This window comes from Urocitellus parryii, chromosome 11, assembly GCF_045843805.1.
Source record: "Urocitellus parryii isolate mUroPar1 chromosome 11, mUroPar1.hap1, whole genome shotgun sequence".
Taxonomy (NCBI): Eukaryota; Metazoa; Chordata; class Mammalia; order Rodentia; family Sciuridae; genus Urocitellus; species Urocitellus parryii.
This window is the reverse complement of record NC_135541.1, coordinates 52,249,765-52,261,015: the sequence shown is the minus strand read 5'-3', so window position 1 is coordinate 52,261,015 and position 11,251 is coordinate 52,249,765.

Genomic DNA, 11,251 nt, shown 5'->3' with positions numbered 1-11,251 from the left:
TTTCTTTTGCTGAGAAAAAACTTTTTAGTTTGAGTAAGTCCCATTTGTTGATTCTATTTGTTAACTCTAGCGCTATGGGTGTCCTATTGAGGAATTTGGAGCCCGATCCCACAGCGTGTAGATCATAACCAACTTTTTCTTCTATCAGATGCCGTGTCTCTGATTTAATATCAAGCTCCTTGATCCATTTTGAGTTAACTTTTGTGCATGGCGAGAGATAGGGATTCAGATTCATTTTGATGCAAATGGATTTCCAGTTTTCCCAGCACCATTTGTTGAAGATGCTATCCTTCCTCCATTGCATGCTTTTAGCCCCTTTATCAAATATAAGATAGTTGTAGTTGTGTGGATTGGTTACTGTGTCCTCTATACTGTACCATTGGTCCACCCGCCTGTTTTGGTACCAGTACCATGCTGTTTTTGTTACTATTGCTCTGTAGTATAGTTTGAAGTCTGGTATCGCTATACCGCCTGATTCACACTTCCTGCTTAGTATTGTTTTTGCTATTCTGGGTCTTTTATTATTCCATATGAATTTCATGATTCTTTTATCTATTTCTACAAGAAATGCTGTTGGGATTTTGATTGGCATTGCATTGAACTTATAGAGAACTTTTGGTAATATCGCCATTTTGATGATGTTAGTTCTGCCTATCCATGAGCAGGGTATATTTTTCCATCTTCTAAGGTCTTCTTCTATATCTTTCTTTAGGGTTTTGTAATTTTCATTGTATAAATCTTTCACCTCTTTTGTTAGGTTGATTCCCAAGTATTTTATTTTTTGGGGGGATATTGTGAATGGAGTAGTTGTCCTCATTTCCGTTTCAGAGGGTTTCTCGCTGATATACAGGAATGCCTTTGATTTATGCGTGTTGATCTTATATCCTGCCACTTTGCTGAATTCATTTATTAGCTCTAATAGCTTCTTTGTGGACCCTTTTGGGTCTGCTAGGTATAGAATCATATCATCTGCAAATAGTGATAATTTAAGTTCTTCTTTTCCTATTTTTATGCCTTTAATTTCTTTCGTCTGTCTAATTGCTCTGGCCAGTGTTTCGAGGACTATGTTGAACAGAAGTGGTGAGAGAGGGCATCCCTGTCTTGTACCAGATCTTAGAGGGAATGCCTTCAATTTTTCTCCATTCAGAATGATGCTGGCCTGTGGCTTATCATAGATTGCTTTTACAATGTTGAGGTATGATCCAGTTATCCCTAATTTTTCTAGAGTTTTGAACATAAAGGGATGCTGTACTTTGTCGAATGCTTTTTCTGCATCTATCGAGATGATCATATGGTTCTTATTTTTAAGTCTATTGATGTGGTGAATAACATTTATTGATTTCCGTATATTGAACCAGCCTTGCATCCCAGGGATGAATCCTACTTGATCATGGTGTATAATTTTTTTGATATGTATTTGAATCCGATTCGCCAGAATTTTATTGAGGATTTTTGCGTCAAGGTTCATTAGAGATATTGGTCTGTAGTTTTCTTTCTTTGAAGTGTCTTTGTCTGGTTTCGGAATCAGGGTGATGTTGGCCTCGTAGAATGAATTTGGAAGTTCTCCCTCTTTTTCTATTTCCTGAAATAGCTTGAAAAGTATTGGTGTTAGTTCCTCTTTAAAGGTTTTGTAAAACTCTGCTGTATACCCATCCGGTCCTGGGCTTTTCTTAGTTGGTAATCTTTTGATGGTTTCTTCTATTTCTTCTATTGTTATTGGTCTGTTTAGGTTGTCTATATCTTCCTGACTCAATCTGGGCAGATCATAAGACTTAAGGAATTTATCTATGCCTTCACTATCTTCTATTTTATTGGAGTATAAGGATTCAAAATAATTTCTGATTATCTTCTGTATTTCTGAAGTGTCTGTTGTGATATTGCCTTTTTCATCCCGTATGCTAGTAATTTGGGTTCTCTCTCTTCTTCTCTTCGTTAGCATGGCTAAGGGTCTGTCAATTTTATTTATTTTTTCAAAGAACCAACTTTTAGTTTTGTCAATTTTTTCAATTGTTTCTTTTGTTTCAATTTCATTAATTTCAGCTCTGATTTTAATTATTTCTTGCCTTCTACTTCTTTTGCTGTTGTTTTGCTCTTCTTTTTCTAGGATTTTGAGGTGAAGTATGAGATCATTTATTTGTTGGTTTTTTCTTTTTTTGAGGAATGAACTCCAAGCAATGAATTTTCCTCTTAGAACTGCTTTCAATGTGTCCCATAGATTCCGATGTGTTGTGTCTGTGTTTTCATTTAACTCTAGGAAGTTTTTAATTTCCTCCTTGATGTCTTCTAATACCCATTGATCATTCAGCAACCTATTGTTCATTCTCCAAGTGATGCTTGATTTTTCCTTTCTTATTTTATCATTGATTTTCAGTTTCATTCCATTATGATCAGATAAGATGCATGGTATTATCTCTACCCCTTTATATTGTCTAAGAGTTGCCCTGTGACATAATATATGGTCTATTTTTGAGAAGGTTCCATGTGCTGCTGAGAAAAAAGTGTAACTACTTGATGTTGGGTGGTATAGTATATATATGTCAATTAAGTCTAGGTTATTAATTGTGTTGTTGAGTTCTATAGTTTCCTTATTTAACTTTTGTTTGGTAGATCTGTCGAGTGGTGAGAGAGGTGAGTTGAAGTCTCCCATGATTATTGTATGGTGGTCTATTAGACTCTTGAACTTGAGAAGAGTTTGCTTGATGAACACAGCTGCACCATTATTTGGGGCATATATATTTATGATTGTTATGTCTTGTTGGTGTATGGTTCCCTTGAGCAGTATGAAGTGTCCTTCTTTATCCCTTTTGATTAACTTTGGCTTGAAATCTATTTTATTAGATATGAGTATGGACACTCCTGCTTGTTTCCTCAGTCCATATGAGTGGTATGATTTTTCCCAACCTTTCACCTTCAGTCTATGAATATCTTTTCCTATCAGATGCGTCTCCTGTAGGCAGCATATTGTTGGGTCTTGTTTTGTGATCCATTCTACTAGCCTGTGTCTCTCAATTGGTGAGTTTAAGCCATTAACATTTAGGGTTATTATTGAGATATGGTTTGTTCTTCTAGCCATATTTGTTTACTAATGTTACTAAACCTGATTTGTTATCCTCTTTGACTACTTTCCCCACTTTACTGTCCTACCTCCCATAGTTGGTTTTCAATGTTATTTTCCATTTCCTCTTCCTGTAATGTTTTGCCAAGGATTTTTTGAAGAGATGGTTTTCTAGCTGCGAATTCTTTTAACTTTTGTTTATCGTGGAAGGTTTTAATTTCATCTTCTATCCTGAAGCTTAATTTCGCCGGATACACGATTCTTGGTTGGAACCCATTTTCTTTCAGTGTTTGAAATATGTTATTCCAGGATCTTCTAGCTTTCAGAGTCTGTGTTGAGAGATCAGCTGTTATCCTGATTGGTTTACCCCTAAATGTAATCTGCTTTCTTTCTCTTGCAGCTTTTAAAATTCTCTCCTTATTCTGTATGTTGGACATCTTCATTATAATGTGTCTAGGTGTGGATCTCTTATGATTTTGCACATTCGGCGTCCTGTAGGCTTCTAGGATTTGGGATTCTGTCTCATTCTTCAAGTCTGGGAAGTTTTCTCATATTATTTCACTGAATAGATTGCTTAATCCTTTGGTTTGGAGCTCTGTGCCTTCCTGTATCCCAATGACTCTTAAGTTTGGTCTTTTGATATTATCCCATAGTTCTTGAATGTTCTGCTCATGGTTTCTTAGTAGACTTGCTGAGCTGTCTATGTTCTTTTCAAGTTGAAATACTCTGTCTTCATTGTCTGATGTTCTATCTTCTAAGTGATCTACTCTGCTGGTAGTATTCTCAATTGAGTTTTTGAGTTGGTTTATTTTTTCCTGCATTTCTAGGATTTCTATTTGTTTGTTTTTTATTACCTCTATCTCCCTGTGAAATTGATCTTTTACTTCCTGGATTTGTTTGTCAATGTGATCTTTCATTATCTGATTTTGCTGTCTCATGTCTTTCTGGAGACTCCAGATCATCTGAAGCATGTATATCCTGACCTCTCTATCTGACATTCCATCTGTTGCAGCTATTACCTCTTCTAAAGTTGAGTTGACCTGCATTGCCTGTGGTCCTTTCTTTCCTTGTCTTTTCATACTGCTGGCGTTTCTTTCTGCTTGGTGAAACTGTTGTGTTTTGAGATTTTCTCTCTATTTATTTATATTGCTCTTGTATAGTTGAGAAATCACCCTTGCAGGGCAGGTAGTGGCTGAGATCCTCCTCCAATTGGTGTGATCCGTCTACCATGCTGGCAGGCCCTAGGTCTGCTCTGCTGGTCGGTCAAAGGTCCGCCTACCCAGCAGGCACGAGGGGCACCTCTGTCACTCCGCAGGTTGCTGGGCCTAACCTCCCGATGGGTCGAAGGTTCGCCTAGCTTGCAGGCACTGGGGGAGGGGCCGGTTCCGCCCCTCAGCAGGCCGCTCGGCCCATCTGCCGGTGGTCACAGCCCCGCCTACCTTGCAGACACTGGGGGAGGGGACGGGCCTGCCCCTCAGCAAGCCACCGGCCCTGTCCTACTTATGGGTCTTGTCCGCGTTCCCTGCAGGCACGTGTAGCTGTTCTGTCACTCGGCAGGTTGCTGGACCTGACCAGCCCGTGGGTTGCAGGTTTGCCTAGCTTGCAGGCACTGGGGAGGAGAGATATTAGAAGAGGAGGGAAGAAGTCACTAAAGAGAGTGAGTGTAGGCAGGTAGAATTCAAGGATGGGGGAATAGGAAAATTGAAAAGAAGTGAGAAGACAAAAGAAAAAAAAAAGTGAAAAGAAAGAAAGAAGAAACGAAAAGAATAAAAAATTTAAAACAAAAAAAAAGAAAAAATTTTATAATGATAGAAAAAAATGGAAATTAAAGTTTAAAAAATAATAGTAATACTAATAAAATAAAAAGAATTTAAAAAAATTGAAACCATTAATAAGAAAGTTAAAGAACAACAACTACATCAACAACAAAAAGTGAAAATAAAATAAAAAAAATACTAATAATAATCATTAAAAAAGAAATAATAATAATAATAAATGCAGTCATATAGCTCGATTAACTTCTCTTCCAGTTGGTGGAGCTATGCCCACTGGGCCAGGCTTCTCTTCTTGATAGGTGGGAACCAATCACTGTGCCTCAGCTCTTCTTCCCAGACTGTGCGGGTCTCCAATTCTGAGTGCCTAGGGCCTTCTCTTGTGGTTCCTCAAGCCAGGCCCCGCTCACCTGTGACACTCACCACAATACTGACTACACGCCAGGTCTGCTGCTCCTGGGAGCCCTGTTTTCATGGGTGCCTGGACACACCCTTTCTGTTTGCCTCCCTCAGACCCTAAGTTTGTAGGGCTTGGGGCTGAGGGCCCCCAGCGAATTTGTTTGCCCTCAGGTAGCAGCAACTCCCCTGATAGCTGGTGCAAGGGACCTGTTGTCAGCACTGGTGATAGCGATAGCTGGGAGTCCTGCGCCGCTAGTCCTGCGTCACTCCTGATTCCCTGGGTCTGGCTGTGGTGCTCAGTTGGCTTTTACCTCTTTGAGTTCAGGTGGGCCAACTAGTTATTTCAGTGGGATCATTAGTGCTGAATCACATGAAGCAGGCGAACCGGAGCTAGAATGCAGCCAATTCGGGCTCGGTGTGTTCTGAGAAGGCTAGACCTTTCGCCTGGGGTCCACTTCAGCTCATCCGTGCCTAGTGGTCCTGAGCGAACAGTATTTTGACAGTTTACTTCTCCCTATGCCCGTGCAGCTGAAGGGGTTAGAGACTTGATCTCTCCGCGTCCGCCGCCATGTTGGATCATTTAGATTTTAAATTGTCACTCATCTTATCAGCTGTTCCATTTTACTCGGTTAAGAGTCTGTTCTAAGGTGCTCCGCGGAAAGCGGTGGCGGCAGTGGCGGCGGCGGTGGCGGCAAAGCTGTGGCCTTCGGGACCCCCGTGGAGGGGGTGCGGGCTGGGGGAGGGGAGGCAGCGCCTCGGGGCCCGCGCGGGCCGGGTACTGGGCACGCGAGAGAGCGGGTGGGGTGGGGGAAAGAGATTGAGATCTAGATTTAGGGAGTGAGCGTGGGAGGAGAGATGGCGGGGGAGAAGCGAAGCGGAGAGGCGGAGAGGGGAGTGAGAAGGGGCCCAGGGAGCCGGGCAGCTCTGGGGCTGCAGCCTTACTGCTCGCGCTGAAGTCGTGGCGGATTCACTCCATCTAGGCCCTTTTCTTGACACGGTGCTGAATCCTTGTCGACAGATCTCCTTTAATGATCTTTACTTCTTCTTTTAAGAAGCAGCAACATACGCTGCGGTGGCGGTGGGGCGGAGCACAGAGCGGCTCACTCACTCCCCGCCACCATCTTCCGGCACAGTAATCAGGTGTAGCTTTTTATACTACATGTTTTAGACTCCTGGAGGTTTTAAAATATGTCCAGGGCTGAGGATGTGGCTTAGTGGTAGAGTACTTACCTAGCACAAATGAGGCCCTGAGTTCCATCTCCCAGCACCACAATTTTTTTAGAAAATTAATAAGTAAAATATTTCTAAAAATCATTTGACTTTTATCTCTTCAAAAGATGGAGACTGATGCCCTCCCTCCCCTTAGGTGTGGGAAGTACTTCGTGGTTCTAATGAGTAGAATGGGACTGAGACTAGGTTATGAAAGACATTTAGTATTCGCTGACTCTCTCTGATTCTCTCTCTGCCCCTCTGTCTCTGTGTCTCTTTCCCCCTGTCTCTGTACATGTAATTTTCTGTCTGTGTCTCTATATGTATCTTTCTTGACTGCCTCTGCTGTTTCTGTCTCTCATCACTTGCTCAGAAGAAGAAGCCAGCAGCCATGCCACAAGACACTGAAACTACCTTTAAAGAGGCTCACATGGCAAGGAACTGAGATCCCCTTCCAAATAGCCATATGAGTGCACCATCTTGGAATCAGAACTTCCAGCCCCAGGCCAACCTTCAGATGACCATAGTTGCTGCCTAGATTCTGACAGCAATCTCATAAGAAACCTTGAGCCAAATCCATCAACTAAACTGCCCCCACATGCTGAATTTGTAGTTAACTATGTGAAACTATTCATATTTGCTATTCTAAGCCATGAAAATTTGAGCCTGGTACAATGAAAGTATAATCCCAGCAACTCAGTAGGCTGAGGAAGGAGGATCACAAGTTTGAGGCCACTCTCAAGCCCTCAGCCACTTAGTGAGATCCTGTATAAAATAAAAAAAAAATTAAAAATCTGGGGATATAGTTCAGTGGTAAATCAGCCTTGGGTTCAATCCCCAGTGCCTAAAACAAAAAAAAAGAAATAAAAAGTTTTTAAGCTATGAAGATTTGGGATATTATATATCCAGAAATAATGAATATCAATTACTTTAATCTACAGGACAAAAGAGATCCTATCATATTTAGCCATTTTTCCAGTCATCAAACATTTATTGAGCACTTACTAGGAACCAAGAATAGTTCTAGATATCATGGATGTATTCTAGTACATAATAAGCAAAGAATCTATTATATGGGGAGCCATGAGGAAAGATAAATGCATGTTGTACCAGTCAAAGTCCTAAGTGCACACAATGGAATCCACAATGGAATCCACTGGTTGTCTCTACAGGAGGGGATTTAAGGGCTATCAGAAAGCTCACAGAAAAAAAAATAAACTCCAGAACTACCTTATAAGCTGGCCCAATAAGAAGGTGCACCTGTTGCAGTTGCTACCACTGACCTTTGCCCCACCATGCTGCCTATGCCAGTCAGGAGGGCTGCCTTGCTCCTCTCAGCCTGAAAGCCCCTGCTCCTGCTCCTGATGACTCTTGCATTAAGACAACTGATGCAGTTGTTCAGTCTGTTTGTCCTTCAGCAGGCCTCTAAATCCCATCCTTCCATCTAATTGGAAGCATCTGTCCTCACTGTCAAGAGAGGTTGAAGACACTAGACATTTTTTTTAAAATCTTCATTAGAGAAAGTAGCATTTACATTGGATTCACAGTATGGAAAACTACTAAAATGGGGAGAGGATGGGCAAAGTATTTGGGAAAATTGTGAGTGACAGACATCCACTCACTATATTGAATCGGGGGCTGGAGAATAAGGTGGCGTTGGCCTGATAGTGTGGTCAGGAAAGATTTCCCTAAGGAGACATGGTTTAAACAGAGACCTTGAGGAATAAAGGAGCAAAGGTCTTGAGTAAACAGCACATTTGGCCTGAGAAAAATAAATTAGGCCAGTGTGCCTGGAGCAGAGTGATAGGGTGGCTAGAGGGAGAACATAAAGTGGGAGAGCTAATGGGGGCAGCTTGGGCCTTGATGACTAACAAAGGGAACATTTAAAACCAGTTTCCCAATCCTTCTATTTGTTTAATACAGATTAATAAATTCTAAATTGGGGGGCAGGGAAAATAAATTATTTCTGAAATTAGGCTTAGTACTGGTGGCTTATAGGGGTTTGTCCTTCTTCCACTCCATCCCCAGCCTAAAGTAAGCGTGCTTATGCATTGTCTATATTAATCTCTTCATCTGTTCCTACCTTTTCTTTGAGGATTACTCTCCTCCCTGGGCTTTTCTTTTTCCCCCTTCTTCTTCTGTATCACAGGCCTGTGCTTGAATTTAAAAACTGGCTAAATTGAGACAGAATACCAAGAGGTTTCCAGGGGAAGAATTTATCCTAAGGAAAAAAGGAGAGTATCAAACACACTAGTTAGATTCAGAGAAACGTGAGCAAGATCGGAGGGAAGGTTTAATTTAAACACCATTATGTCTGACACATAGATTCTCCTTAGATTGATCAATCCAGGACTCACTGACACCCTAAAGAAAACAAGTACAATAAAAAAATAGTGAAATGCTCAGCGATCTATACGGGAACAAGATGGAAGCTCACTGGGCCCAGCAACTTGTGTAGGTGACCAAGGACAGAATGACCCCGGGGGAGACTGAAGATGTGTGCTTTAGGAAGAGACATTGTCAGTAATCATGTCTAACACATCATGTTAGAGCCACCTCTTTTGACATTATTGCAACAGAAGACATCACAGAAACCTGGTGCAGGAAATGGAAAATCTAGCCAACAAAGAGTAGCAAAAAGGACCAGCTTGTTACTCTAAAATGAGATCTGTGGACAGTCAGTCCTACTTGCAAAAAGTTGTTTTTATTGAATGAGGAAGAGAGAAGGCAAAGAGGTGACGATGTTCTTCAGACACTCTACAGGTTATTTTAGAGTCATGTCTAAAGAATTGGGCTGGGGTTGTAGCTCAGTAGGTAGAGCACTTGCTTAGCAAGTGTGAGGCACTGGGTTTGGTCCTCAGCACTACATAAAAGTAAAATAAAGATATTGTGTCCCTCTATTGTAAAAAATATTTTTGAAAAAGAAGTTAGGAAAATTGTTTTGTACTCTTGTTAATATAATTTGGATCTCTTTGAGGGAAGAAGAGGTTTGTGTAACACCAAAGCCTGCGCGGTACAGACGTGTTACTAATATCCTGTAGACAATCTCAGACGCTCTGCTTCTTTCTCAAAACAAAATTACTGAGAGCCCAAATCTATTCACAACTATGTAGAAATGTGAAACCTCCATGAACAGTGGTTCTTGTTGACCACTACATAAAGGCACTACTCCCAGAAGATATTTCACACCCAGCCCAGGATTAATTTGGTTTTTTGAGACTTTTCTTGCAGCAGTTAACACTGACATTCTTTGTGAGTAAAAGTCATTTTTCCCATGTCTAAAGATTTGGCTTATATATGTGACAGAGAAAAACAAACCAAAGCCAAATAGCCTTTAAGCTACCTTATACTGAGAAACAGTCCTTCAGAGCTTGAAGTGTTTTCAAATTAAAGAATGTATTTGGCCCTGTTTTCCCTCTTCAATTCGAGGAAAGAGTTGGCAACCAAACATCCCCACAGTGGACAGCTTGTGGCAGTGGGTTTTTAATTCTATCCAGTAAGCTACTCTCAGAAAAACCCCTTTTGCATTCCTTGCCACATTTGCTGCTCAGAACACCAGGATTTCTCTGCACCACACACTGCCAGGCAGCACTGGAAGCTAAGCAACAAGGATCTAGCCCATCCTCAGGCTCACGGGGGAACAACTCTGCCAAGGGCCACTCCTTCCCACTCCTTCCCAAATCCTCCCTGTGTCTTCTGTGACTCCATAAGGGTCCTTGACTTCTTAAAACCTTAGGTCCCTGTGAGTATCCTTGGCATGGGGGACGGATATGCTCATAATTTAGTCCCCTAAGGCGTGGACCTTCAAGACTATGTCAGCCATTCAGAAATGTATCATTTGAACACCAAACAAACTGGCACTGTTTGGGATGTTGGCCTCCTTAGGCCCCTTGAACCAGAAACAGACCATCAAATAATGTCCTTTCTCTGTGTCACCTTCAGGCCTTGGGTTAAAGCCCACATTCCAGACCACTGTGCTCTTACTCATCTGTGCCTGTGTTTCCTGTTCTTCCCCTCTAAGCCTTTTTCCCATCCTTGATTCTCAGCAACTTCAACATTTACATGGATTATCTACCCAACTGAACCTTAAGATTCTGCTTATCCTTAACTCTAATCATATCTTGCTACACCTTCTCTCATCTTCTCTCATCTTCTGATTTTACTGTACCTGGCTTTCAAAGCAATTCTTTTTCTAAAGTATCCATTTTGAGTATATGTATCTGTATTCTGCTAAAATGTTCTTATTCTACCCTCCATGTGTATTCTCATCATTACTTTCCATCTTCTAATCTTTCTGTGCCACAATCTGAGTAGTTTCTTCTCTCTTCCTCTGTATCTAATTTGATTTAATTCATCTAATGAGTTCAAAATTGTACTTTTTAATTCTAGAAAGTGTTTTATATTTGTTTTTTATATATACCTAATAATTGTTGATGATCTATTATTGTTTTCTCAACTACATGACTGTATTTTTACTGTTCTAGTTCATTCTAGAACTTTAGTTCTCAGAGTCCTCTACTTGGAATCCGTCAATGGAAAGCCATTGCACAAAATTTTGAAGATAGAATCAAAAGCGAAAGCCGTGTTCTTTGAAGGCGAGTGCAACCAGATGTTAGTACATCTAAGACTGACAGAAATTTCCTACCTCAGTTTCCTACTCTTGAGAGCCAACTCTTTCACTGCTGTGCATGGGCAGTTAATAGAGGTTCCCCAGAAAATTATGTCTTATGTACTCTGTGTCTCAGACTGAGAACATTGACAGTTGCTTTAATAAATGACAGTGCCCTAGTATTTCCAAGGTATAAAGCCTCTACTT